A 27,887-nucleotide genomic window follows, 5' to 3' on the forward strand; every position below is an offset into this window, starting at 1 on the left:
CCTTCTCTGTTTGAACGGTCACTAAAACCTATACGGACATCAAAGGACCGGAATGACCTTCCTGCTGCTGCTGTTAGCCACTGCAACCACGTCCACTTCAAGCACTTGATTGAAAAACTCATCTGCGTCGCCTAAGGCCCATCCCTCATGTGAAACCCCTTCACATGGGCATTTGAGGTGAAAATAATAATAACAATAATAATTTGTATATGTTTCGCCACATGGAAGCTTTCTCACGGTAACGTGAAAGGCTCCCCGAACAGGCGAGCGTACGCATCTGCTCCAGCATTAATTGATTGACAATTTTCATTGAGCGAAATACAGGACTTGAAGAGTCAGTGTCCGGTATCCTCATTTATGAATTCTGGAGGCTGCCACTGCCGCCGTGACAAATTTATGAGCCTGTGTTGATCTTTCGGATCATTGCAAGACTGGGTTGGCCTCGCACTGCTCGAATGATGAGTGTGGAGTATTTAGGCGTGATAATTTACCATTGCAGCCTCGCGAGATGTTGGAGAGTGCTGAGTGGTTACCACACAAGGGGAATGTATGCAGGCAAACATGGTTTCATCTGTAAGAGAGCTTGCAGCAATTAAGACATTCGGGCTACATGCGCTGTTTTAAAACACCTGCAAGAATGGGGGGTTTATTCAGTAGACCAACAGGACTTGATCAGCAGGACTGAGCAGATCAGCGGCGAACACAGCGGCAGCGAACACAGTCAGATCCAGCACGCGCAGCGATCACGATGCCACTGACTGGCATGTTCCTTGTGCACTTCTTCCTCTTCACAATTACCCGCGGGACGAAGAGGAGACATCCTGGCGACTTACGGCGTGAGCAAGACGGCAGGGTCGTAATATAGGGTTTGAGGCGCTGGACGTGAACAATCTCGCGTCCGCGCCGGCGTAGATCGTGGGACGGCGTAACAGGTTCCACCACGTAATTAACCGGAAAGGTGCGCTCCAGAACACGGTATGGGCCATGGTATTTAGCCAGAAATTTTGAAGATAGTCCAGGGGCGCTGGAAGGTATCCATAGCCACACAAGAGCGCCAGACGAGAAGTGCGGTGTCGAGTGTTGGCTGTCATGGTTGGATTTATGGCGGTACTGGGTGTTAGCCGTGAATGCGCGGGCGATTTGTCGACAGTCTTCCGCATGCTGGCTGCTTGAGACGCAGGTGTATACTCTGATATGTCTGGCTGATACGGGAGTATGGTGTCGATTGTAGCAGAGGGGTGACGGCCGTAGAGGAGAAAAAAAGGAGAGAAGCCAGCAGTAGACTGCGTTGCGGCATTGTATGCGTACGTGACATACGGAAGGACGAGGTCCCAGTTTGAGTGGTTGGAGGAGACGTACATAGAGAGCATGTCGCCAAGGGTACGATTGAAACGCTCAGTGATGCCATTAGTCTGGGGATGATAGGCGGAGGTGGTTCTATGAATAATGTTGCACTTGGTGAGCAAGGCTTTCACAACGTCACTCAAGAAAACGCGTCCTCGGTCGCTGAGCAGCTCTCGAGGTGCGCCATGGCGACGAACAAATCGCTGCAAAATGAAGGAAGCTACTTCTGACGCTGTGGTAGATGGAAGTGCGGCGGTTTCTGCATACCTCGTCAGATGGTCAACGGCTACGATAGCCCAGTGGTTGCCGGCCGCAGTGTAGGGAAGCGGCCCGTACAAATCAATGCCGACGCGGTCGAAAGGACGTGGTGGGCTGGGTAACGGCAGCAACTCTCCAGCAGAACGTTGAGGAGATGGCTTGCGACGTTGACAGGTGAGGCATGAGCGAACGTACTTGAGTACAAAGGTGTACATACCCCGCCAATAGTAACGCAGCCAGAGACGAGTGTATGTCTTGAAGACGCCCGCGTGACCGGATTGTGGGTCAGCGTGGAAATAGTCACACATTTGCGAACGTAGCTGCCGGGGGATAACTAGCAACCACTTGCGGCCATCCGCGCAGTAGTTGCGGCGGTAGAGGAGGTTATCACGAATGGCGAAGTGGGAAGCATGGCGGCGGAGAGCACGCGATGGAGAAGCAGCTGTAGGATTGGAGATAAAATCGAGGATAGAGTTTATCCAAGGATCTTGCCGCTGCGCTGACGGCATGTCATCGATGTGAAGCGATGGCGGGGAATCGTCGGAAGGGGAAAGGCTCGCGACCTCAGCTGTAAGGGGGCAGCGGGAAAGGGCATCGGCGTCGTGATGTTTGCGGCCAGAGCGGTAAACAACGCGGACATCATATTCCTGAAGGCGAAGAGCCCATCTTGCCAGTCTGCCGGACGGGTCTTTCAGTGAGAAAAGCCAGCAAAGCGCATGGTGGTCCGTCACTACGTCAAAAGGGCGACCATAGAGGTAAGGGCGGAATTTAGTAAGAGCCCAAATAATCGCTAAGCATTCTTTTTCAGTGACAGAGTAATTGGATTCAGCCTTCGTGAGTGTACGGCTAGCATAGGCGACCACGTATTCAGTATGACCTGCTTTGCGCTGAGCGAGCACAGCGCCGAGACCAATACCACTGGCGTCTGTGTGGACCTCAGTAGGCGCTGTGGGGTCGAAGTGACGTAGGACAGGCGGTGCCGTGAGGATGTGTCGTAAAGCATTGAAGGCATCGTCGCACGCTGGTGACCACGACGAAAGGTCGGAACTGCCGGACAGAAGTTCTGTCAAGGGAGCAGCAATGGAAGCAAAATTCCTAATAAAGCGGCGAAAGTAAGAGCATAGCCCGAGGAAGCTACGTAGATCTTTGATGGAAGTCGGTTTGGGAAAGGCTGTTACAGCACGAAGTTTGGCAGGGTCTGGAGATACACCTTCTTTGGAAACAACGTGGCCGAGAATGGTGAGCTGGCGGGCGGCAAAACGACATTTTTTCAAATTCAGCTGCAGTCCGGCATCAGATAGGCAGGTCAAAACGTGCTTCAGACGGTAGAGGTGTGTGTCAAAGTCACGAGAAAAGACGACAATGTCATCGAGGTAGCAGAGGCATGTCTTCCACTTTAGGCCACGCAAAATGGTGTCCATCATCCGCTCAAATGTTGCCGGAGCATTACAAAGGCCAAACGGCGTAACTGTGAATTGGTACAAGCCGTCGGGAGTTACAAAGGCGGTTTTGGGGCGATCAGCCGCTTCCAAGGGGACTTGCCAGTACCCGGAACGGAAATTTAGGGAAGAAAAGAGTTCGGCGCCTTGCAAACAATCGAGAGCGTCGTCGATGCGTGGGAGAGGATAGACGTCCTTTCGCGTAATCTTATTAAGGCGGCGATAATCGACACAGAAGCGGATAGAACCATCTTTCTTTTTTACAAGGACAACAGGTGAGGCCCAAGGGCTGCTTGAGGGCTGAATCACGCCATTCTGGATCATTAGGTCAACTTGCTCTTCAATAGCCTGGCGTTCGGTTGCAGACACACGATAGGGGCGCTGTCGTAGTGGTGCGTGGGTGCCGGTGTCGATGCGATGAGGGACTGTAGAAGTTTGATAAAGAACTTTGATGAGAGTCGAAGGAGGAGCGAAAGTGATGTAGTAGGTTCGAAAGCTGAGTGCGCTGCTCTGGGGGAAGATCGGCATCGATGGAACGGAGGAACAAGTCTGTAGAGGGGGGAGCGGGCGCAGGTGAAGGGGGGCTGAGCGCAGTCACGGCACAGTGTGGCGCGTCGTCAGGTTCCTCAGAGATCAGAAGGGATGCGATCGGCTGGATACTTCCGAGGAATTCGCCATGGCGCAAAGCAGTAGGGGAGTTAAATGGGTTAGAGACCCATAACATGGAAAGGCCAGCGGAAATAGCTAGCACTGCGTAGGGCAATGGAAGACACTTGCGGCGCAGGAAAGTATGGGCTGGTGTGAAGAGTACGGTATCATCGCTAATAGAAGCACAAGCGACACGAACAAGCACTGAAGAGCAGGGAGGAAGGTCGATATCTTCGGCGACGAGGGCTTTAGCACTGGAATTTAATTGATCAGCGTCATGGTAAGGCATCGGGCATAGTCGAGAACCCCACTTCAGCTCGAGCACAATCAATAATAGCAGCATGGCGCGACAGGAAATCCCAGCCTAAAATTACAGCGTGCGAGCAACTTGGCAGCACGACGAACTCAATCGTATAAAGGGCATTCTGGATAACTACTCGAGCGGTGCACGCTGCTACAGGCTTGATATGCTGAGCGCTGGCCGTTCGCAACGAAAGTCCCGCAATTGGCGTCTTCACTTTCTTTAAAGTGCGACATAGTTTTGCGTCCATTACCGAAATCGCAGCACCAGTGTCAATTAGAGCCATGACAGCAACACCCTCGACGAAAACTTCAATTAGGTTTGTCGGCGACAGATGAGGACTTGGGAAGTTCGACTGGGTCGCAGTTCTCGCCTCAGGAACTGCGGCCTCTAGTTTTCCTCATGTGAAGCGTTCTGTCGACGTCGCATCGGAGAGATAGAGCGGCGTCGCGGCGACGGTGAACGGCGGTCGGACATGACTGAGCGGTCTGTGGAGAAATGAGGGCGGGCTGGAGGCTCAGTAGGCGAGGAATACTGAGGCGCCGGAGACCAGTATGCAGAACCATGAGTAGGTGGTGCCGACACCGGGAGACGGTTGCGGCAATAACGAGAAATGTGTCCAGCAAGCCCGCAAGTGTAACAAATTGACCGGTTATCCGTCGTGCGCCAGGGATTACGTGGTCTTGGAGCCGGTCGCATAAACTGCGCAGGTTCTCGCGCAGGCGCAGGAGGCGGCTGAACGTAGGCAGGTGGCGGTGCCATATGTAGGTGGCGGTCGGGCCGCAACAGCCGCATATGTTAACGGCGCTGTAACAGGCATGGGTTGAGGGGCTGGAGGAAGAGATTCAGCTACCTGTTCTTGAATAATGTGGCGCAAACTGGGAGCTAGGTGCGAGGAAGGTTCTTGATGGCAGGATATAAGGGAGAGCTGTCGAGCAACTTCTTCCCGAATGAAGCTCTTAATTTGTGGCAGGAGAGTAGAATGTTCGCCTGCATCTGTCAGGCCAGCAAGGGACTCCGAGTGCATAGTGTTCGCGCGAGTTATGGCCCTTTGTTTCCGCAGTTCATCATTCATAACTTTGACACAGTGTAACCACTTCCGCGACGGTGCAGATATCTCGAGCCGACAGCATCTGAAAGGCATCGTCATCGATGCCTTGCAGAATGTGCTTGATCTTCTCGGCCTCTGACATGTGTGGGTTAACGCGCTTGCACAAGTCAACGACGTCCTCGATATAGCTCGTGAAATTTTCGCCAACTTGCTGAGACCGCGTACGCAAGCGCTGTTCAGCGCGGAGTTTCCTCACAGCTGGTAGGCCGAAAACATCAGAGAAACTAGCTTTAAACGCGGACCATGATGGAATGTCCACTTCATGGTTTTGAAACCATAGGTTTGCTATGCCGGTGAGATAGAAAATGACGTTGCTTAACTTTGTTTCCGCGTCCCATGTGTTGTAAACGCTCACTCGTTGATAGGATGTGAGCCAGTCTTCGACATCGTGGTCGTCAGTGCCGCTGAAGATGGCGGGGTCTCGCTGGCGGAGGGAGCCAGGACAGATGATGGCCGAGCCAACTTGTACGGCTTGGTGGTTGACGTCCTCAGGCATCGCAGGAGGTGGTAATGTACGGCTGCGGAGTTCAAGGGCGAGAGGATAGATCTTGACCGGCAGCTCCACCAAATGTAAGAATGGGGGGTTTATTCAGTAGACCAACAGGACTTGATCAGCAGGACTGAGCAGATCAGCGGCAAACACAGCGGCAGCGAACACAGTCAGATCCAGCACACGCAGCGATCACGATGCCACTGACTGGCATGTTCCTTGTGCACTTCTTCCTCTTCACACACCATTTTTTTTTAAATCTTCTCTTGGTTACCGTTTATTGTAAATCACCCAATACAGCCGTTCTCTCGATTTATTACCTGGCGTTCCTCAAGGTTCGGAGCTTGGCCTTTATGATTCTTTGAACATTAATGGCTTACCTGGCCGTGTCACGTCACAAATACGCCTATATGCAGACGATGCAGACGACTGTGCTTTAATATACCCGAAGATCACCTCCAACTAAAAGCAACATTTACTAGTTCTCACGCTGGTGTAATACCTGGCAAAAGAAAAAGTTAACTCAAACTGTAGTGATGTATTTTACTACCAGCACGCCCTCTTCGCTGTTTTATTATGTTTTCTACGATCTACCATTGCTCAGGACTTTCGAGTATAAGTACCTTGTCGTTATATTTAACAATAACACGTAATAGACAAAGCATGTAATTTGCTTTACACTGTAAAGCACTAAAAAAGCTTGGGTATTTGAGAGCATTGCCTAGTGCCCCAAAAGGAACTACGCTATTAATGTGCACATGCATTAATTAGTCTGGCAAGTGAATACGCGTCTCCGCTACGAACCCTTAATAAACACTGAAACTGACATAATCGAGAGCATTAAAAAAAAAGTATTCAGGATCATATATCGTCGGTACGATCGCTATTTTTCACCTTCTTGTGCCGTGTCCACATTGAATCTAACCCATCCGTGGGCTGTGCTGTCACGTGGATTCACTGAAGTTCTTGTATTGCATCGTTAATTGAGCTTACTATATAACATTTAATTCCCTTATCTTCTGTATTCACCCACCAATCAAGAATCATCAAAAACAGGTCTTTCCCCGGACAGTGGACCTATTCCAGTAAGACTACTGCGCATGTGCGAAGCCTCCTCGGCCGCCATTTTTACCGGTTTTGCGGACGAAAAGGGCGAGGAGTTCGCTACACGTGCTTTTCCGCGAAACGACGTCCCTCGCTTTATCGGCACGACGAATATCTGCACAATAATTTCGCGCAGTACCCAGCACCTTCGAGGCTTTTGAGAATGCACGCATTTTATTGTCGCCGCCTACCACCTCGCCTAAATAGTGAAGTCACAGCCAGGTTCTTCAGCGTCCTGTTGTCATGGGTTAGAGCGTTGGTTGGGGTGGGTGGGGGAGGTGTGCTGTGGTGTGTACACAGATGACTCACGCGTCTCTGCACAGACTAGACGAGACCAGTCATGCACTCAACTACGTCTTGAAAAGAAAGCCCACCCCACTATTGTGAACGAATCTCAGCAGGAAATATGCCAGGGAGCCTCGGTAACCCGTCCCGTGAGACTTGGCATGGCGGCCGCAGGAGAAGTCCGCCACTGGAAAAAGGAGAAAAAGTGCATTGAGCACTTCAGCACATTTCTAACAGCTATCGATGTCACGTACATGATGCTTTAAATCAATTGTGTAGTGTTCGCTCTGGAATACTTCATTTTTTTTTTCATTTTACAACGTCTGTACTCTATTATATGCGCTATGTGTATAAACATGCTGGACTGAGCTTACCGTTTTAACGGACTGCAGTGTGCATAACTAAATAAATAAATACTCTAACAGCAAATCCCTGAAGCCTCCATTTGATCTCGGGATTTTTTTTTTTTTTTTCGTGCCCTTCGCGACTCCCAACCTTATGTAATCCTCTCTTCTCGTTCAATTCCGCAACACCTGCCTTTTTTTATGTCGCATGCATGTTCGCTGACACTCGATCAGCGCTGCTATTTACGCTTGCGCGTTTCAGCGCTTTGCACACAAATGTTGCGCGGGTGTGCGACTCGGATTTGCCGGCTTGCTTTCCGCACTTGACCTGCCTTGTCCTGCCAAAATTCCTTTTTTTTTTCGATGTGAACTGAACACCAACGTGTTCACAACCGCAGATATTTTTGTGTAAACTTGTGCTTCCTGATAGCATTTTAAGATTTCGTCTCGCTACCTAGTATTGGTACAATAAAATGTGCAGCAGTTTCGAATGGGCGAAGGCTCCTGTGATTGATTTTGTTCACCTCCGCCTTCCACAGCCCTTTGTCTAAAAACATTAACATGCAGAAACACATTTACCGGTTAGAACATGGCCGCTTAGAAACGAAATAAAATAAAATTTGCAATAATATTTGGTTTTCGCTAGACTGTTGGGGCATGGTAGTTAGGAAAATTAAGTAGCTTCAAAGTAAAACACACACACACACACACACACACACACACACACACACACACACACACACACACACACACACACACACACACACACACACACACACACACACACACACACACACACACACACACACACACACACACACACACACACACACACACACACACACACACACACACACACACACACACACACACACACACACACACACACACACACACACACACAGGGCTGATGCCAATACAATTAACTGAAGTTTATTATCCACCATGACTTTTTTTTACGCCAAGTCGGATACACGTATTATATTTTAAACAAATCTCGCAGACCACATCAAGATGCAGATAATTTTAACTCGACTGTGGTGCTCCGATAGTTCCGCGTTTCTCCGGTACGGGGGCGAATGTTAATCGAGGCACCAAAGGCACTCAACTCGGATGGATGGACGGACGGATGGACGGATAGGTGGGCCGGTATGGAAGAATGGATAAAATGCTCTAGAGCACTTTAGAATGGATGGATGGATGGATGGATGGATGGATGGATGGATGGATGGATGGATGGATGGATGGATGGATGGACGGACGGACGGACGGACGGACGGACGGACGGACGGACGGACGGACGGACGGACGGACGGACGGACGGATGGATGGATGGACGGATGGATGGATGGATGGATGGATGGATGGATGGATGGATGGATGGATGGATGGATGGATGGATGGATGGATGGATGGATGGATGGATGGATGGATGGATGGATAGATGGATGGATGGATGGACGGACGGACGGGATGGATGGATGGATGGATTGACGGACGGACGGATGGATGGATGGATGGATGGATGGATGGATGGATGGATGGATGGATGGATGGATGGATGGATGGATGGATGGATGGATGGACGGACGGGATGGATGGATTGACGGACGAATGGATGGATGGATGGATGGATGGATGGATGGATGGATGGATGGATGGATGGATGGATGGATGGATGGATGGATGGATGGATGGATGGATGCTGAACCCTTTGAATCAGGCGGCGGCGTCACAGGCCGCCTAGCCGTGAAAAGTAATATAATTTGGACTCATTCTTGCCTTGATTTCGGCCACCAATCAGCTAACCTTCGTTTGGCTTTTCTATTTTTCCTCCACTATCCTTAAACCCCAACGCTTTGGCTAAATCTGCCCTATTGCATTGAACTTTAGGGTGGAGCCCTTTAGAAGAAATTATTAAGGGTTCAGCCGTTTTCTCATCCTCTTCACACACCGCACAGCGTGTCTATCTTTTGGTGCTTGACTCGGTACGTCTAGTCCGCAGTACTCCCGTCCTAGCCTCGAACAACAATGAGCTGCCCCTAGAATTACCGTAAATGTTTTCTTAGGCTATTTCCTGCGTGAAAGTTCTGTACATCTCCAGTGCTGATTTGGTATGCATCCCTGTTCTTAACTGATAATTCCTGGCTGGTGCCCCTACCACTGTCCAAATATTTGCTTGCCACTCGGCTGTCAAGTGTCGCGCCATCAAGCGGCTTGTGTACGAAACAAGAACGAAGCTGGTCTTGGAACTATTGCTAGCGATCACCACCGGGCAAGGCCAGAACCGATCACTTCTCAGCTCATACAGTAGAAGTAGTAAAAGACATAATTTTCTAATATGATTCGCCACGGAAAAATGTATACTTCGCAAGCAACGATGCCAGTTGTTATTTACAGGCGTATCGGGAATCTTCGCAGGAAACATTGCTGCAGGCGCGGCCACACAACGTAGAGTGCTAATCTCTATATCAAAATTCGCTCTAACCGGGTTCTACCGTATTGTGATGAAACCTTTGTACTCGTCGGGAAGGCAGACTGCGGTGCTGTTAAGGCAAGCTCTTCGGAGCCTCTGAAAAAGCCACCGGTGAAGCTTACGATTAGTGATACAGTCTGTATCAGTTTGGATTTCTACCGCTAGCAGTGTTTTGTAAGGTAGCGTCAAACAGCGCAGTCATTGCGTATATTGTGAAACTCTACTCCGCGTCACGATCAAACTGTGCAGTATGTGTTCTGGTAACTCCATGGCTTCGGATGATTCTCAACACTGTGAGAATGTATATGCAACTTTGGGACGTACTGGTGCCACAAATATTTAAACGCCACACAGTGTTAAAGACCACGTTCTCCAGAAAATCCTGCGTCAGCGTTGAATTTGTGAGCGGGAAATGACGACCATGCCTGTGGTGCTAGTTGACTGGCCATCGGGTTGTGTGACATCAAGAAACCACGTGACGAGGTCGAGATGGCAGGAGCTGCCAACTTGGGTGCCTTCTTTGATACGAGAAGGCGAGATGGGTACAGCATCATCCGTGACCGTCGCATCACGAGCAGACAAGCAACTATTTAGCACCGCGTATTCGTTCGTACCCCATGGTTAAAACTGGCTTCATATATATGTCCTTGGTCTCTCACATAGTGCGGTATCTTAATGGTGACTATATGCTATTGCAGTATCGGTGAGATAACGGGAGCACAGAATAAGGAATACAAAGCAATATCGCGATGAAAAGAAATGCGAACAGCGGAGCGCGCGGGAAAAGTTCCCGCTCAGGCAGTCTGCATGTCGCCATCATAGGCGCGCTCATCCGATTTGCGATAGTTTTGATTCTATTTTCTTTACGTTCGTTTTCTCGCTTTGCCACTGTTGAGCCGCATTCATCCTTTACAGAGGTGGTGACTTCCGCAGCGTGGTTTCGCTGGCAGCTATGGCCCATGCGGGTGAAGCGAGCGCAACGGCGGAAGCAAAATCAAAGCGTTGTAGGCGAGCTAAGAGCGCCAAGTGCGAGACTGGTGTTCCCGATGGGTGTTCCCGTTGACTACCCTGTGTTGAAGAAGTGCGGGGAGGCGGTGATGGAAAAAGCTGGGCTAGGTTTTAAATCTACGCTGAGTACGCTTCATGCAAGCTAGTGTAGGCGATATAAGGCTGGGCTAAAGCTATACGACGCGTGGGCTGGGGCTTAGCCGAAGAGGGGGTGTGGGGGTTTATGGGGTTTCAGCCCCCCCCCCCCCCAAAAAAAAAAAAAAAAACATCGACGCAGGAAAGCATTCTGCATTTTGTCTACAATATCATTTTCCGGTTCGAAAAGACATTTCGGCATGAACATTAAGAACGTGAGCTACATTTCATAGCAACGCCCATGCAGCTGGAGTCACATAAGCAAGAAGCCACTTCCGAGCACAAACTTTCAAGGGCGCTTGGAGATGCGAGCGGACTCGTCGCGTCACTCGCGGCGGCCACGGAGGGGGTGGGGGTGGACGAAACAGCACAGCATCGAAGCCCGCTTTTCATTCCCATTCAGTGTTTCAAAATCAAAGGCAGTATTTTCCTCGTCTTAGACTCCCCACTTGCTCAAAATGCCTGTCTCTCTCTCCTACTGCACTCAGCCCCTCTTGACTGCAGCATGTTTCTTTTGGTGCTTTTTTTTTCTCGTGCCTTCTGCTGATCCTCACCATGCTGTAGCAGCTCTTTATGGCACTCCCTCGCCCTCTCTCCGTACACTATGCCTTCCCCGTGGTTGCGCTTTTTGTTTGTGGTTGTTTTTTTTTTTTTCATTTTCGCGCTTGTTCCCGCGCGCAGAAGAGAAGGCGTCGAACGCTGGCCCAGAGGTGATTTGGTTTTTTTATTGCATCTCGTTTTTTTTCCGCTACGCCGCTGCGCAGGCAACTGTCCACACAGCTGTCCACACAGCTCCGTTTCGGTTCCAGCCGAGCTTCGCGCAGATTCTTCAGCAACTGGAAACAGGAACGGGCCTAGCGCACGCCGGTAAGCGACCGCGACCAAAGGCATCGAAGCGGCGCCGACGGTGGCGGAGTAACCCTTTGTCTCCTGCATCCAAGCCTCCCCTTTCGGGACGGAGACGAGCTGCCCTTTCAGGCCTTAATCTTCCTTGGCGCCCGCTGCGGCGACAACGGGAACCTGACCTTCTTTTGAAAGGTTCGGAGGCGCGTCGCCGATCAGCACTGACCCTGCTCGCCGACTTCTCGAGGCAGGTGCATGACCTTCTGAGAAGTAACGCCAGGGAAATGACCTCTGCCAACGAACGAGTTCTCCGGCTGCTTCGCCTTGGTGAAGGATTTCCACCGCCAGCATGCACAAGATCGTCATCCACATCGGAGAAGCTAGCCCTCGCAACCCATCTGCAGTGGGTAGCATCTCAAGTCCTTGCTTGTGCCCCGCTGATTGGACTGTTCAGATTGAACTTTGTTGCCCAGCTAGGGACGTGGGGATAACCGACCATATATGAACGGCGTAAATTGTCTCCGCAGAAAGCTCCTTTTTCGTCCTTTAACTTGTACATATTTCATCATGTAAAGAGTTGCATAAAGCATTTCTTCGCCTCTACTCCCTGGCTGCTCCTACTCCTCCTTTCTCTCGGCTCCTCATGATTCCACTGCGGTCAAGTATAGGCCCCTGAACCCCGATCACATCATCTCCTCCTCCTCGAAGCCTATCCCTGATCATCGTCACTCCGCAGTAGCAGCCTTCCGAGCCAGGACCCGGGAACCTCGGCCCGGCGAGAGGCATCCCAGGCGAACCAACGGCGCCCCCCTCCAACGCAGCGAGGCCATCATTCACAGAAAAGAATATCCACAATTTTCGCAAGCATGTTCCAGACGTACAGAAAAAGTACCTAGACAGGTTAGGGACAAATTAAAAATACCTCCGCTACCCGAAAACATGCACCTCGTTTACCATGAGAGCCGGAGGAGTGATAGAGCAACAGCGCTGCAAGCCCGTTTTGAGGGACGTCTTATATACAGATGCCGCACAATGCGCGAACGGTAGGGGACGTGTTCCAGTAGCAACTAGAGAAGACGGGGGCTCGGTAGTTTGCTGCAGCACCCGAAATTCGACCACAACGGAGGCGGAAGAAGTGGCCATCGCGCTAGCTCTAACACAACAACAGGTCAAAATTATAGTTACAGACTCGAAATCAGCGATTAGAAACTTTGACGCGGGCCGCATTTCGGCCATAGCAGCAAGAGTGTTGGCCAGTGGTCCACCACCGGCAGAGCAGGTCGCGCTCATTTGGACACCGGCGCACCAGGGGTTGAGGGGGAACGAGAGAGCGCACGTACTGGCCCGAGGATTAGCTACATTCCGGGATCCCAGTGACGACTTATGCGCAACCCCGTACCCCTTGCGCGATTAGGAGCCCCTACAGTTCGACGATTACCTTAACACCTACCAAGATATCCTAAATCATTAAAAATTAGGCAGATCAGTACTACCAAAAGCGTGTAAGCAACTCACCAAAAGCGAGTAGGTTACGTGGCGTAAGCTACAGGCTGGAGTATTCGCGAACCCCGAGCTTTACAGCAAGTGGCACCCGGAAATTTTTAGCCCCAGGTGCAAACGTTGCGATGGCATAGCGGACATGATCTTTATGATATGGACGCGTCCTAGATTTGGAGAACCTGACCGAACAGATGAGTCTTGGGAGGCACTACTTCTCAAGCAGGACGAAAATGGCAACGAGAAGTCATCCGTCTTGCTCTGGCCGCTGCTCAGATCCAAGGGATCCAGGTCGACGGCTGAGGGGGAGGATATGGTTGGGACAGAGCTTCGCCTCGGATCCTCACCAACCTTTTGACGGGTGCAATAAATGTTATTTCTCTCTCTCTCTCTCACCTGCGCCAAAGCGTCCATGCCAAGACACTGAAGCCCAGCAAAGGTAACTGCGTTCTTCTTTATTTTTTCTACTTTGACTCCTTCGCGAGAGGACACATTGAAACCCTTTCTCAATTTTCTTGTTCCCGTAACTCGGGGGCTGGCAAGGCCAGCAATAGCGCATGCGTTTTTCTTGTGTTGCCCCGACCACTGCGCGGCGCATTTCAGTGCGCGTTCGTTTTATCTGGCCGAGGGAATTCTGCCCAGCAGCCCTTTGAATACTTTCAGGCTATGGCCGTTTGAGCTGAAGCGAGTGGCAGCTGCTGCTTCGTCTAAGCTTGCTCACCCGTGCGCTTCACAGCGAGCGCCCGCCGTCGTGTAATGAGACGTGTTTATGTTTGTGCGCGCATGCTGCCATGCTTGTTGAGTTGGCTCTCCATGTGTTGCTATCGCGTTAATTGCTTCGCTTTTCCGGTGAAATTGTTTTTTCTAAACATGCCCCAAAGCTCCTGAAACCACACCATTTGCCCATTAAGTCATTTATTTATAAGGTAGGGGAAAAATTTCGATAATTACTTGTTTTGGCTACCATAAAAAAAAAGACTGTCAGCTTCACGATTCGAAATGCCACTCATGACTGACTGACAATTTTGCTGTCTTCGCGTTGGAATGACCGGTGCTTTAAAAACAACCAGGGGCGCGAAGTACATAAATATTTTGGAAAAGTAGTGATAAGCTCCAGTAATACATTTGTCCTACGAAACATTTATATACTTCACCATAACTTATCTTTTTAGTATTGGTTTAAAGTTGTTTCCTGATGGTTATCACTTTTTGAAAACTTTGAGCTTGTTGAATTTTTGTCTGTTTAGTTCTAGCGGTCCGAAAATGTTCCACCTTACTTTCATACCCACGCTCGTCGAATCATCTTTCTTTCTGTGCGTAAAGTTTACTATTTGTGATTGCGCAACATGTTTATTTCCCTTGTTTGACGCATTATATACAGTGATCTTGCTTAGTTGCATAGATTTATTGGATACTTATACGTATATTTAAATATAGTACCAAGCAAAAAAAGAAGTGCTTGGCAAAAGGTATACGGCCGACAACTCTCGCCGACCAAGAAGGGCCCGGCCAACCCTCGGCACCCGACTGAGGGCCGGCGTCGAGGATTGACAGTGACCTAACGTCGGCTGATTTTCGGCAATCGAAACAGCCCGACCTCTTGACCCGACGTGACCAACCACCTTCCGCACGTAGGCGGGCTCCTGCCAGCGTACTCACGAATGGTCGGCTGCTCGTCTGCCCAAGCTGTTTTGCTGATGACAGGCCGTACGTCGGCCGATTGCTTCCCGACGTCGGTTAGTGGCCGGCAGACGGCTCAAAACCATGCATTTAATATACAGCGGCCCATGCATATATAACGTGATAGCACATGCAAATGCATCAAGAAAAGCAGCAGCTTTTCTGATGCCATCAAGAAACTAAAGCAGCTGCAGTATTTGGTGAAAAATTTATTTCTCAACAGCGTTCAGAAAAAGCTCGCGATTTGCTTTTTAATAAGCATGGATATATGACTGGCATGGGGAACACGCGTGTTCCCCATGTGGAAGATGGGCTTGATGCTTGGTCCTCTTCTTCTGGCAGCTTGTAGATCACTTGATGTCTGCGACAGGCCTGATCTGCGGCGGGTTCCATCTTGGTCAGCTGCACGAAGACAAATTTTAATTAAATATTTAATTTTCGGTGAGTTTTACATTCCAGGCAAATATAGGGTTGAAAGGTAGAATAAATAATATCTGCTCACTGCCAACAAGTGTGCTAAGCTTTAATAGAATGACAAGGTCTGACTCGTGCTGCATTTGCCTCGATCACATCAATATAATTTATGCGCCTGACTTTCATGCTACCCGACTGAAAACGCATTAACGCAAAGCCGCAATAGATAATAGAAACATCACGCATCCGCAGATCACCCTGAGAGCGACAGATGGCGCCCCGTTCCTGTCAAATTTAGTGTTCCTGTATATGCTCCTTAGGGAGCATGTGCAGGAACACTAGTCAAATTTAAAGCCCCTCTCTCATCACGCAGGAACCAATCAGCGCGTGCTATGCTGACGGTGGGCGGTAGCGGGAGACGGCCGCGTTAAACTAAAAGTCTCTAGTAGAGACTTTTAGCTTATCGCTGCCGCTTATCGCGGCCGTCTACCGCGCACCGTCAGCACAGCACGCGCTGATTGGTCCCCGCGTGCGGCGTCCGCCGAAATTTGACAGGAACCTGGCGCCATCTGTCACCATCGGAGTAATCTGCGCATGCGTACTGACGCTCGCGCGGTAGCGCTAAACTAAAAGTCTCTAATTAGGATCCATGAATCCGCGAGAAAGGCGCAGGCACTTCGTTTTGCTGAGTCATGCTGCAATTTGCAACCGTAGCGCACTCAAAGCTTATCCTGCCGACGCGCATTCTTGCATGCCAATGCTGCAGTTTAACTAGCAATACCAAGTGTCTGCGCTTGTCATAGAAACATCACTATGAAAGGCAGCCTATTTATTGATTATGTCTTTTTTTAACTATGTTTCTATGTCGGGGCGCTTATGATGGATTCCAACGCGACAGAACAAACAGTTCCCGCGATATTTACAAAAAAGAAAAACAGCTTAATTTTCTCTAACAGCACGCAACTTTTACAGCAAAAGCGTTCGAATATTTAGCGATAAGTCATCTGCTTATCTTTGTTATTTAACAACCCTGCATTATATAAAAAAATAATCTTATCAGGCCTTATCAGACAGCCCAACTCACAGAAGCTTATAGAACCAGTTGTAGTTTTTTTAAAGCTTGGCACAAGTTAGCTGAACACGCCATGAGCATGTGAGCAGCAGGAAGTAATCCGCATGACGAGAATACAACTGCTTGCCCAGAAATGAAGCGCACAGAGCAAAATCAATCATATGGCAGTGTGAAGCGGCTCATTCTGTGTGCACCACATATATCATTCCAAAATTTATAATATCAACGCGCTGGCACACTTGCCTTGACAGCATGCCGCATCGCTCAATCATCAATTTTCATGCACAGATATCATTACAGCAGCAAAAAAAAAAAAAAAATCCCAGCTACTTCTCATAAATCTTGTACTCAGCCCTGGTACAGAGCTTCGGCTTGGCAGCAACGATGATGCTTGTAGAGCTTCTGATCGCTCCTATGGCGAGGGGTGCTGCAATATTTCTATCAGTGATAGCATTTGACATTTAACTGGGTTGCACGCGTCCAATCGATGTGAGTCGGATAATTTTTGGTGCCCTGTTTAACATTGAATTTCCCGAACAAAATCAGCGCTAATACCTGTCCGGTAAGTGCACTGCCATGAAGAAGTGAAAGGCCAGCGTTTTGGTGTAGATGAGACCAAGGACCTCAGGCTTCGGCGAAACGAGCTTCCACTGTCGCAGCCAGTTTCCAGATCGGCTGATGTAGTCTTCCTGCACGATCAGCGCAAGGCGCGCACACCAATTACAAAATATGCATTTACAGTAACAAGATGCGCATAAGTTTCAAAACAATACATAATTAGTTGCAGTACATTGTCGATCGAAGAAAATCAGCTGTAATTTGACTTACTCCCCACCCCTCTCCCATTTCCCCCGTCGTTCAAGAAACGTCGAGATTGTTTTTTTTTTTTTTTTTTTTTTTTTTTATACGGCTTCTGTGAAGCCTTCGTCTGGACACTCAGCGGGTGTTGTTCTTTGCATGAAAAAAATATGGTTTGGAGGGAATGCATGTTTCTTTTATCCGAATATCTTGCACATAAAGTAAGTGTCGGGCGCAGTACAATGTACATGACCTGCAGCTTCATTTATCCAAAATAGCACGACGTACGTATATATTATATTTGTTATTCCTCGGGCTGGCATATCGATCGCAAAGCACATTTCCGTTTTTGCGTTTGGTTTCCGTCACAATGCGGCCTCTGCAGCTCGACTAAAGCCCGTGGCCTCCAGCTCAAGAGGTAAAAACCAATTGATCCACATTGTAACTGCTGCAAGCTTCTCACAAAAATATTTTGTCCATCTGTTCTAGAGATGCACGCAAAGCAGTTGAGGGTCGCAGGGCAAAGTTCACCGGATCCGGATGAGAAGGAGGAAGATGAGGAGGAAAGACAGGGAGGTTAACCTGTAGAAGAAACCGGTTTGCTACCCTGCACTGGGGGAAAGGGGTGAGAGGATATAAAAGTTGTGAGAGAGGGATGGGTGAAGTTAGTACAGACATGTCACATCACATCGCGTCAAAGTCATATCACATAGCATAACAGCAAAATCATAGTGTTTCGATTAGGCCTGTGCTTTTCATAAAGGGGAGCAGTGTCTGGGAGGCCTTCACCGCAGACGATCGCCGCGGCCAGGGACCTAAAATCTTAATTTCAGTCAATGGGCGTCCATCTAGATGCTTCAGCGCACGGCATAGACACTGTCTTTCCTCACTGTATATGGGGCAATAATAAGTATATATATCATGCGAAGCGTTTATAGCTCGTTTGGTCCAAAAGCCACCTCGCTACCCCAGGTTTTCGCTTTACTATAATAGAACAAACTACGGAAGCGACACGGAAGCATGAAGCGGCCGGCGTACGCGTAGCTGTGCTGCCGTTGCACTCTACACGAACGCAGTGCAGTTATGACTACGCTATGACAGTTCTGGCTTCGAAGGCATGCATTTCCTCAGAGAACGCGTTGGTGTGATGCGAAATTTAATGCCGTGAAACATGTGTGACAGCGTTGTCGACTTGCTCGCCAGAGCCAGCGTTCTAGTTTTTACGCGATTATGTGACGCGCAAGTCATTTCGTATTAAATTATGACGTAGACGCGTTCACTGCGCACATTCAGCTTGCTGTCATGCAATTTTTCGCTTCTTATTTAACATATACCTTCTTTTCCAGTTTCCGTCCAATTTGTGACAGGGATTCAAGCCGCCGACATGTGTGCCTCCAATTCTATGCCGTTCACTGTAAAAACATATATGGCGTGCGCCGAGAAGATGCTGCGTCTTTACCCTAAAATCAAAAACAAATAGACGTACGCTTTGCCAACTAAGTGCCAGCCTCTAGATGCCTAAAATTGGCGTAATGAAGAGACGGCGTTAAAGGCGCTATCGCGTCCTCTCGTAATACGAAGCTTTCTGCTATACTTTTGTTTACATCAGCCCTCTTCATGCCGGCCTGCATGCTTTGCACCGGCGGCAACGAAGCCTATTGAAACGATTACTTGGAAGTCCGTCATTTGTTCGTGTCACACTGATATGCTTCCTCGAGATTAAAAGGTGGACACAAGCTTAAGAGATAACTTGCTCCGAAGTGAAGAATTTCTGATCTGCATTTAGAAAAGGAACATATTCAAGTACTCACGTGATAGTTCCTGTAGCAAGGCTCCTTATTTTCTTGCTGAGACATATTTCGAACGCAAAATGCATTATATACCGAAGAGAAAGCACCCTAATAATCGCGCTGCCCCGTGTGTTTCGACAGCAATGCCAGTAGAGAACTTGCAAGATTCCAATAGCCTATCAGTGTACATAGCGCAAATCTGACAGCAGAGCTAGCTGCATAAAGGGAATTTGATTAGGATCATTTTGAGTTCGTCGCAGTACCACCAATTCGAAGGAAATTTGAGTATTTTCGCGAAGAGGAAATAGACGAGCCATGAGGGCGAGGAAATTTGCTTGTTGAGAAGACTTTTGTCATTGCGCGGTTAATTGTCACGGCAATGATATGTTGTGCATAAAGTTGTCATATCATGTGAATTGAGCGTTGATTACAGCTCTTCTGAAGCATGTCAATGACGCGAAATTGTACACGGGGCTTCCAACTCAGAGCTAATGCGAAGAGAGGAGACATCATAAAAACTGCAGAGAAATTCAACAAGCAAGACTATCACAAAAATTAAAATATCTTTAAAACAACTGAGCATGAGGCGTAGAAAACGCAGCGAGCTGCGGCAGCTGTGAATATAAAGAAAAACATAATGATTGAATAAAGCTTTCACTTGATTAAAGGGATATAACTCTCGGCCGCTGTTTGGGTAATTAGGGAGTTAGGAGACATGACAGAAAAACAGCGCAACAGACGTGGACGGAGGTGAAGAACAGACAGAACGGGCGCTGAACTCACAACTGAAGTTTATTGAAAAAAACACAGATATATAACCCAGCCAGGCAGCACCAAACCGCACATTAGGAGAGATGAGAGTGTAGCTTGTCGCTTCTTCACGGTTCTTCAAGCTGTTTCTTGTAGTTAAAAGATAAGCATCTAAAAAGCTCAGACAAGGTTCTAGTTCGGCATCTACAAGCTAGGCCTTCCAGACTTGCAATACGTCCAGCTCCTGCCTGGACTGAGGTATGTGTCGAACGGCTGCATTTTTGTGAGGCGGGCAAGCACAAAAGCGCTTCTGAAATAGCTCAAGATATGGTATACCAACCAAGCATATGATCTTCTTAATGCATGCATTGAAGTGAATTCGCGGCCAATATGGTTTTTGCTGTTCATCATCATCATCATCATCAGCCTTACTATACCCACTGTAGGGTGAAGGCCTCTCCCATAATTCTCCAATTAACCCGGTTCTGTGCTAGTTGCATCCACTTGACCTCTGCGAACTTCTTAACCTCATACACCCACCTAATTTTCTGCCGCCCCCTGCTACGCTTTCCTTCCCTTGGCATCCAGTGTTTTGACCTAAGCGACCATCGGTTATCCTTTCTTCGCTCTACATGTTCTGCCCATGCATGCCCATTTCTTCTTCTTGATTTCCACTAGAATGCCAGTAACTTGAGTTATTTCTGCGACCCATTCTGCACGCTTCCTATCTCTTAATGTTACCCCTACCTTTTTTCATTCCATAACCCTCTGCGCTGTCCTCAACTTAAGTAGAACCCCCTTTGTTAGCCTCCACGTTTCAGCCCCATATATAGGTGAGTGCAGGTAAAATGTAACTGTTGTATACTTTCCTCTTGAGCGATACCGGTAAGCAGCTAGTCATAATCTGCGAGTGTTTGCCAAATGCGCTCCATCCCAATCTTATTCTTCTTGTTATTTCCTTTTCATGGTCCGGATCTGCGGTTACTACCTGTCCTAAGTACACATATTCGCCTACTACTTCCAGTACTTCGCTACCTAATGTAAACTGCTGTTCCTTTCCGAGGCTGTTGAACATTATCTTAGTCTTCTGCATATTGATTTTCAAGCCTACCTTTCTACTTTTTCAGTCTAGGTCACCAATCATTATTTGCAGTTCATCCCCCGAGTTGCTTAGCAAGGCAATGTCATCAGCAAATCGCAGATTACTGAGGTATTCTCCATTTACCCTTATCCCTAACTGCTCCCATTCCAAGTCTCTGAATACTTCCTCTAAACAAGCTGTGAATAGTACTGGGGAGATTGTGTCTCCTTGCCTAACACCTTTCTTTATGGGAATTTTGTTACCTTCTTTATGCAGTGCTGTGCAGCCACTATATATATCTTCCAGCACTTTCACGTACGGCTCGTCTACCCCCTGATTTCGCAATGCCTGCATCACCGACGAGGTTTCAACTGAGTCAAATGCTTTTTCGTAATCAATGAATGCTACGTATAAGGGCTGGTTATATTCCGAGCATTTTTCTATCACCTGATTGATGGTATGGATATGATCGATAGTAGAGTACCGTTTCCGAAACCCTGCTTGATCCTTTGCTTGATTGCAGTCTAAGGTTGTCCTGATTCTATTAGCGATTACCTTAGTAAATACCTTATACGTAACAGACAGTAGGCTGATTGGTCTGTAATTTTTAAGGTCCTTAGAGTCCCCTTTCTTATGAATGAGGATAATGTTTGCATTCTTCCATGATTCCGGTACCGTCGATGACACCAGGCACTGCGTATACAGGGTGGCCAGTTTTTCTAGCACGATATCCCCCGTCCTTTAGCAAATCTGTAGTTATCTGCTCCTCTCCAGCCGATTTCCCCCTTTTGATAGTTTCTAATGCTTTCTTGACCTCGTCCTTCGTCACTGGTGGAACGTCTGACTGTTTTTCCCTGCCGCTAATCTCGTTACGGTCGTGACTACTTTGGCTCTTGTAGAGATCTGTACAGAACTCCTCGGCTAAGTTTGACTATCTTGTCCATATTCGTGATGACGTTGCCGGCCTTGTCCCTTATCGCAAACATCTGGTTTTTGCTTATGCCCAATTTCTTCTTTACCTAAGGCTTCCCCCGTTCTTTACAGCATGCTCAATTTTCTCCATGTTATACTTTCTTATATCGGCCACCTTGTGCCTATTGATTAGCTTTGATATCAAGGCCAATTTTATCTGGTCAGGTTAGTGACCTGGGAAATCTGTAAACAAAAGCTGGGACTTGTTCGGAAAGCCGATTGGGCGTGCTCTCGCCGCAAAAACAGAACTTTCCACTCGCACCCAATCCCCCACGGAGTCCTACCTTGCCTATATTCAAGACGTCCTTTCGTTGTGCCGCAAGGTGCTCCATGCCAGAAAGTGACAAGATAGGGCATATCCTCAAGGGTATAGCGGATGATGCATTCAACATATCCTCTTCTGTACGGATTGCGCTACCGTTGACTCGCTACTTCAAGTCTATCGAAAATTCGAGCAGGCTAAACAACGCCGTCTCGTACATCGCTTTGACCGCCTTCCAAACACGGTGGCTACATCATCCTGCGCTGACCTGCCGCCTTTGGAACAGCCTTCTCATCCAGCGAACATCACTCGGATCATCCGGAGAGAACTCGAGGCCTTGGCTCTTGCACCACTCACGTCTCCGCCGCCCGACACCATGGCCATGATACAGACCGTTGTTCGCCAAGAACTCTTCAACGTCGGCATCTCCTCTAGTCCCGTGCCGTCACCAACACACCCTGTTCCTGGCTGCTGATACCGCGAGCCAGGCTTCGCCACGTCGCTACCTTAGCAGCAATCCTGCAGAGTGGCGCACCTCAGACGACAGGCCAATTTGCTTCATTTGCTGTCTCGCCGGCCACACGTTTCGTTATTGTCGTAGCCGTACCTACTTCGCCCCTCGCTGTTATTACAACGCCGACTATCGATACTACAATGGACCTCGACGCTTCCCTGCCCAACCAGAGGAGCCCCGCCCCGCCTATGATGGACCTGGACATTATCTTCATCAAACAGATCAGCCTCGCAACGAAACCGTCCCCACTGCCCGTCTTGCCAGCCGATCTCCATCCCCACTGGCTCGTCGACCCCGTTCACCGGTACCTCGTCGCTGCTCCTCCCCATCATACGCCGGCACCTACTCGGGAAACTAGCGAGTGCAGCGCCCGGGAGTGACGCTGCATTACCGACCCGGGCTGTCAACTCGGAACCGACCCCCACACACAGACGTAACCTCATTGACATTCTTGTGGACGGAGTCTCCGTTTCTGCCCTTATTGACACTGGAGCCCATATTTCAGTCCTTAGTTCGTCGATCCGCCAACGCTTCAAAATAGTTTTTACGCCCGCTAACACAGTTCGTTTTGCTGATGGAAACACTGCTACCATCATCGGAATGTGCACTGCGCGCGTCAGCATTGCCGGCCATCACGTCCCTGTGCCCTTCGCCGTCCTTACTACTTGTCCTCAAGATGTGATTTTAAGCCTAGACTTTTTAACAACCCATTCCGCTCTTAGTGACTGTGCCTCCGGACTTCTGCGTCTAGCCCTGCCCCAGTGTGTTCACGACCCTAGTGCTGACCATTCCCAGCCTCGCCTCCGCTCCAGTACATTTACTCTCCTACCTCCCGAGGCGGCAGTATACGTGCCCATGTCACCATTTCCCTCCCTTCTGACGGCGACTCTCTCTACAGCGCAACATCGTCCTACCTCATAACATTGTACACGTCGAGAATAACCTCACCTACATTCCTGTACTCAACTTCAGCATATCTTCGCAAGTTCTCCCGGAGGGCATTTTCCTTGCCGACCTGTCACCTTTGTCCAGCTTTACTATTTCTACAGTGCTTTCAGACCGTCACGCCGAGGTACCTGCACAACCGGTCCCGTCACATAGTCCGGAGGACCGCATCTCAGCCATGGTTGCCTCTGACCTGCGTCCCGAATATGCAAGCGCACAATTGCCGGCCTTTTGCGGTCATACAGCGACATTTTTGATTTCGGTCACGGATCCCTGGGCCAAACGTCCGTCGTCACACATCGCATCGATACTGGAGATGGCCGCCCTAGGCTGGTTAAATATGAACACTACCGGAGACGCCCAGGGGCTGCTCGACGGCTCAATAACAGACGGCCTTACAGAGTTGCTCTTTCCAAACGCCGGGTCATTCAGGAAGAAGTGGATAAAATGTTGGCCAGCAACATTATTGAGCCGTCGAGCAGCCCCTGGCCGTCTCCGGTAGTGTTCATATTTAACCAGCCAAAGGACGAGTCTGGTTAAATATGAACCCTTACCAACTTGCCCAGTTATCAACCTTGTTGTCTCCGGTAGTACTCGTTAAAAAGAAAGACAACAGCCGGAGGTTTTGCGTAGATTATGGACACCTAAACAAGATAACCAAGAAAGATGTGTACCTTCTTCCCAGGATCGATGATGCCCTCGACTGCCTGCATGGTGCCAACTACTTCTCCTCCATTGATCTCCGTTCTGGACATTGGCAGATCTTGTTGACGAAAGAGATCGTGAAAAGACGGCTTTTGTCACCCCAGATGGCCTCTACCAATTCAAGGTGATGCCTTTCGGCTTATGTAATGTAACTGCGACCTTCGAGCGCATGATGGACTCTTTACTACGCGGGTTCCAATGGACCACATGTCTGTGCTACCTCGATGACGTCATCGTATTTTCATCAACCTTTGAGGGCCACCTCCATCACGTTCCGGCTATCCTTGGGATTTTCCGACGAGCTGGCCTTCAGTTGAACTCCAAGAAGTGTAGCTTTGGTCGCCGGGAACTCAAGGTCCTAGGACACTTGGTCAACACCCATGGCATCCAGCCGGACCCCGACAAAATTCGCGCTGTGATTTTCCTATACCGAAATCTAGCAGCGACGTGCGTAGCTTCCTCGGACTTTGCTCATATTTGCGGCGATTTGTACCAAACTTCGCGGAAATCGCCTGTCCACTCACGCAGCCTCTGAAAAAATGAATCTCCTTTCCCTGGGGTCACGAACAATTGGCCGCCTTCGTCGCTCTTATTGCCCACCTCACCGGTCCGCCAGTGTTGGCTCACTTCAATCCGTCAGCGCCAACAGAAGTACGCACCGACGCAAGTGGTCATGGAATTGGTGCCGTTCTCTCACAACGTCAGCTCGGTTCCCCTCGCGTCATCGCCTATGCTGGCCGACTCCTCTCTGCTACCGAACAGAATTATTCCGTCACTGAACGTGAGTGCTTAGCCCTAGTTTGGGCCATTACGAAGTTCCGCCTTTACTTGTATGGGCGGCCATTCACAGTAGTCACTGACCACCACGCATTGTGTTGGCTTTCCACACTCAAAGACCCTACCGGCCGCCTTGGACGTTGGGCCTAGCACCTTCAGGAGTACAATTTTTCAGTAGTTTATTATAAGTCTGGCCAGTTGCACCGAGACGCCGATTGCCTGTCCCGTCATCTAGTCGACCCGAGCCAACTTGAATGTGACAATGACGCTTGCGTGCTCTCTATTTTATGACTTTTCCAACGTTCGTCGGGAGCAACGCCAGGATCCTCAGCTTCGCGAAATTATCAATCGCCTCAGCGCCGATCGCCATGACCCTTCCCTTCGTTTGTGCTCCACGACGGCACCTTATACCGGCACAATATGCGACCTGATGGCCCCGACCTTCTACTAGTAGTCCCTCAGCACCTACGCACAGCCGTCCTTGAAGAGCTTCACGACGTTCGCACAGCGGGTCATCTAGGCGTCTCTCGCACATTCGACTAGTGTGCGCCGTCGGTTCTTTTAGCCAGGCATATACCGCGCAGTCCGCCACTACGTGGCTGCTCGTTACCGCTGTCAAAGCCGGAAAAAGCCATCATGCAGTTTTACCAGCTGGACTCCTGCAGCCGATCGACATCCCCACAGACCATTTCTCGAGTGGGTCTGGATCTTCTAGGGCCTTTTCCACTGTCCGCATCGGGGAACAAATGGATTGCGGTGGCCACTGATTACACCACACGCGACGCGGTCACACGAGGAATACCAACCAATTGTGCAACTGATGTCGCTGCTTTCCTCCTCAACGACGTTATACTCGTCCACGGAGCTCGCCGCCAACTGCTCACCCACCGTGGCCATTGCTTTCTTGCGCGTATAGTCGATGAGATCCTACGGTTGTGCAACGTTCGTCATTCTTTCACGACTGCCTACCATCCACAGGCCCACGGGCTTACTGAACGCCTTAACCGGACATTAACTGACATGCTGTCTATGTACATTTCTGATGACCATCGCGAATGGGACATAACGCATGCCATTTGTGACATTTGCATACAATTCGTCGCGTCACGACACTGCCGGCTACTGCCCCTTCTATCTTCTATACGGCCGTGAACCTCTGCTTCCTTTTGACAGCCTGCTCCCTTCTGCCGCCACTGCCAGCTCATACGCTCGTGACGCCATAGCCCGAGCTGATGCTGCCCGCGTTGTTGCTCGTAACCGACTCGCAGCCTCCCAGCACTCCCAGAAACGTCGCTATGATTCCTGTCATCGCTACACCCAGTATTCTTGCGGCTATCTCGTGCTACTTTGGACCCCAGCTCGTCGCGTTGGCCTCTCGGAAAAACTTTTGCCCCGTTATACAGGACCCTACCGAATTTTACAAGCCACTCCAGTGACATACGAAATTGCGCCCTTGCACCCCGCAGAGCATACCTCTACACCACGCACCGAGACGGTCCATGTTGCACGCCTCAAGCCGTACTACACGGACCCTGGTTTGGACGCTAGTACGCACCGGGACGGTGCTTTTCAGCCGGCGGGGTAGTGCTACATTAGGCGGTGCATGCACTGATATCTGCATAAGGACGGAAGAAGAAGAATCTCGTGAGTTTTGGTGAAGACGACGTGCGAGCAGTGTCGGTTGGTGCCCGGTTAACGCTGCTGTGTTTCTGTGTGCTGTGTGCGGAGTCATCTTGGATAAATCTCTTGGCCTTACCTTGCCACGTATCAATATTATACTCGAATGCAGTGGTATCTATCCGGGAGTCGATGCAGGTGCATTCACTCTTCCTGAAGCTCTGGGGTTTAAAGATACCAGTGATCGGGTGAATGAATGCAGCGGAAGCTAGCAAAAAACGATTGGAAGATTGATGGCTTAAAAGCAGAAAAGTAACAATGTTAGCAACGTAGAAAAAATTCAACAAATAGAATGATGGTATGGTTAACCAATCTAAAATAATAAAGTATGGGGGGAAAATGAGCATGATAGACTGCTATCACCCTGATTCAAAGGAGCGCTCCTATATTACATCCATCCGTCCACCCACCCACATATCCATCCATCCACCCACCCACATATCCATCCATCCATCCATCCATCCATCCATCCATCCATCCATCCATCCATCCATCCATCCATCCATCCATCCATCCATCCATCCATCCATCCATCCATCCATCCATCCATCCATCCATCCATCCATCCATCCGTCCGTCCGTCCGTCCGTCCATCCATCAATCAATCAATCAATCTATCTATCCATCCATCAATCAATCAATCACCAGGGGGGGGGGATCCCTCGCTGCTGTCACGTGCTACGTCAACTGACCTCACCTGACGTGACCCCCCCCCCCCTTTCTCCCAGTAATATTTAAAAGGGGTCTAGACCCCCAGAGCTTGAAAGTATAAGGACTGTATGAAAACAAAGCAGGAAACCATTTTTTGTTCTGTGACTGGTGTAATGAGAAGGTTTCTTCTCTATCGTTTCGACAGTTTCACAGTGAGTATTAATAAGAACCAGTAACACGTTTTCTAAAACCAGGGATGGAGAAACATAATGATTTCTCCCCTTTGTATAAAACGATTTGCAAAACAGCCAGCCAGCCGCTTTCCCTCTTTCCCTCTTTATTTCCAGTTCCACCAGTGCTCGAATCGCTACAGACTCCCTTCCGATGGATCCAGACTTTAAGCATTGGCTGCAAGGAATACATATGCCTTATACATTTTTTTTTTCAGCCAAAACGCTCTTCTCCATGGTACAACAATAGCCACAGGATCTATGCAGGCAATATATCGTTTCGTGT

General features: G+C 49.2%; 1 long non-coding RNA gene across 2 annotated transcripts in view; it reads right to left on the reverse strand.

The window, feature by feature from the left end:
* LOC146171003 (uncharacterized) overlaps positions 1-27,887 on the reverse strand; it is a 359,551-nt gene that overhangs the window by 105,024 nt on the left and 226,640 nt on the right. The gene's annotated exons all lie outside the window — the stretch shown is intronic.

This window comes from Amblyomma maculatum, unplaced genomic scaffold (genome assembly GCF_055883805.1).
Source record: "Amblyomma maculatum isolate TAMU_Amacu unplaced genomic scaffold, ASM5588380v1 scaffold_24, whole genome shotgun sequence".
Lineage (NCBI taxonomy): Eukaryota > Metazoa > Arthropoda > Arachnida > Ixodida > Ixodidae > Amblyomma > Amblyomma maculatum.